The sequence below is a fragment of the Polyodon spathula genome, chromosome 45, assembly GCF_017654505.1.
Source record: "Polyodon spathula isolate WHYD16114869_AA chromosome 45, ASM1765450v1, whole genome shotgun sequence".
Lineage (NCBI taxonomy): Eukaryota > Metazoa > Chordata > Actinopteri > Acipenseriformes > Polyodontidae > Polyodon > Polyodon spathula.
The window spans coordinates 1,465,838-1,468,387 of NC_054578.1; positions in this window are offsets into that span (position 1 = coordinate 1,465,838).

Below are 2,550 nucleotides of genomic sequence, written 5' to 3' on the forward strand. Positions count from 1 at the left end.
CAGGAACCCCCTCCACCAGGAACCCCCTCCACTCCCAGAGTGCACCAGGAACCCCCTCCACTCCCAGAGTGCACCAGGAAGAACAACGAGACTTTGAGAACTACATCTCCCTACAATCCCCCCGCAGCTCTCCTCGGCAGGAGAGGGGGCTGTTGGGAATGGTAGTTTTTTTTAATTTTTTTATATAGACGTGGTAAAGAATTTATTTTTTTTGTACGAAATTATGGAGTCGGCCTGTGTAGAAAAACAATAATAATTATGAGTGATAAGAATCGAATAAAATGCGGAATAAAGAACAGCTTCCTGTGTTTCTCAACCCCTCCCCCTCCCGACCCCCTCTCTCCTCACCCCTCCCCTAAAGCTGTCCCTCCTCTCTCCTCCCAAACCCTACCCTACACCCTTCACCCCTTCTTCTCTCCACTTCTCCCCTCTCCTAACCCTGTGACTCATCACCCCTTCCCTCTCCCAACCCTAACCTCCCCCTCAGCCCCCCCCCAGGTAAATAAACACACAGAGGCACTTTTATAAGCTTGAAAAAAAACATCAACCTGCCATTTTAATGAAAGTCAAGTTTCCTCCCAGTTAAAAATTGCATTGATCAGACAAACAAACCCAATAACAGCACCCCCTCTAACAGCATTCCCTCCAATAACAGCACCCCCTCAATCCCACACCCCCTCTAACAGCACCCCCTTCAATAACAACACCCCCTCGATCCCACACCCCCTCTAACAGCACCCCCTTCAATAACACCCTCGACACCCCCTCTAACAGCACCCCCTTCAATAACAACACCCCCTCAATCCCACACCCCCTCTAACAGCACCCCCTCCAATAACAACACCCCCTCGATCCCACACCCCCCCCCTCTAACAGCACCCCCTCCAATAACAACACCCCCTCGATCCCTCAATAACCACACCCCCTCTAACAGCACCCCCTTCAATAACAACACCCCCTCAATCCCACACCCCCTCTAACAGCACCCCCTCCAATAACAACACCCCCTCGATCCCACACCCCCTCTAACAGCACCCCCTTCAATAACAACACCCCCTCGATCCCACACCCCCTCTAACAGCACCCCCTTCAATAACAGCAGCAGCAGGAATATTCCAGTAACACTTTCAAACTGGCTCCCTGTTCATTCCACGTGGGTTTAATTAAAGCAGGCTGCGCTGGCTCAACGGTTAGAGGAAAGGGGGCTCGCTGCCGGGAGGTTGAAATCCCGGCTAGGCCTCCGGCTCGCTGTGAAGTCTCTTCCCCTCCTTGTGCTCCGTCCTGCGGACGAGACGTCAAACAAACGAGGTCCTATTGGAAGAGACTCTGCAGCAGCAGCAGGTGTTGGTGATTCAGAGCCCCCCCCCCCCCCCCCCCCCCCCGGGCTCTGTGCGGAAGCCTCTCTGCAGAGAAGCCTGCGCTGAACGACTTGTTAATTAATTACCTGCAAACTAATTATGTGCTTTTATATACTGGACTGCAGTGGACCCACGAACAAAGCGTTACTGTAATATTAACCATAACAATAATAACAACAATAACAACAATAACAATAACAATAATAATAAAAAATAATATTGAAAATGAAACCCTGCAGCTGCTTCCATCGAACTAACAAAATCCAGAATCACTTAAAAAAAAATGATTTGGAAAAAAGAAAAACTAATAATAATAATAATAATAAAAATAAATAAATAATAATAATAATAATAATAATAATAATAATTTAATGAAACAACGTTAAATAAAATTTTGTGTGACCAAAACACTTGCTTCTTGGGTAGAAACACCCCCCGCCCCTCTCTCCTCTCCTCCTCCCTCCCCCTCTCCTCCCTCCCTCTCTCCTCTCCCTCCCTCCACCTCTCTCCTCCCCTCCCCTCTCTATCTCTCCTCCTCCTCCTTCCTCCTCCGTCCTCTTCCTCTCCTCTCTCTCATCCCTCCCTCTCTCCTCCTCTCGGGAGAGGGGAGGAGGGAGGAGAGGAGGGAGAGGAGGGAGGGAGGAGAGAGGAGGGAGGAGGGGGAGAGAGAGGAGAGGGGGAGGAGGGGAGGAGGAGGAGGGAGGGGTCCAGAGGTTCAATTTGTACATTTCATGTTTACTTATTTATTTATTTAATGACTTGTGTGTTTAATATATTTAATATATCAGCTTCAAGGCACCAAATTTACAATAAAATCAACCCTTGCATTGGAATGACTTGAGACACAGAGACACAGAGACAAGAGAGACAGAGAAAAGAGAGAGACACAGAGACAGACAAAAACAGAGAGACACAGACAAGAGAGACAGAGAAGAGACACAGACAAGAGAGAGACAGAGAGAGAGACACAGACAAGAGAGACAGAGAAAAGAGACAGACAGAAACAGACACACAGACATGAGAGACAGAGAAAAAACACACAGACAGAAACAGAGACACAGACAAGAGAGACAGAGAAAAGAGAGACACAGAGACAGATAGAAACAGAGAGACACAGACAAGAGACAGACAGAGAAAAGAGAGACAGACAGAAACAAAGAGACACAGACAACTGAGAGACAAGAGACAAGAG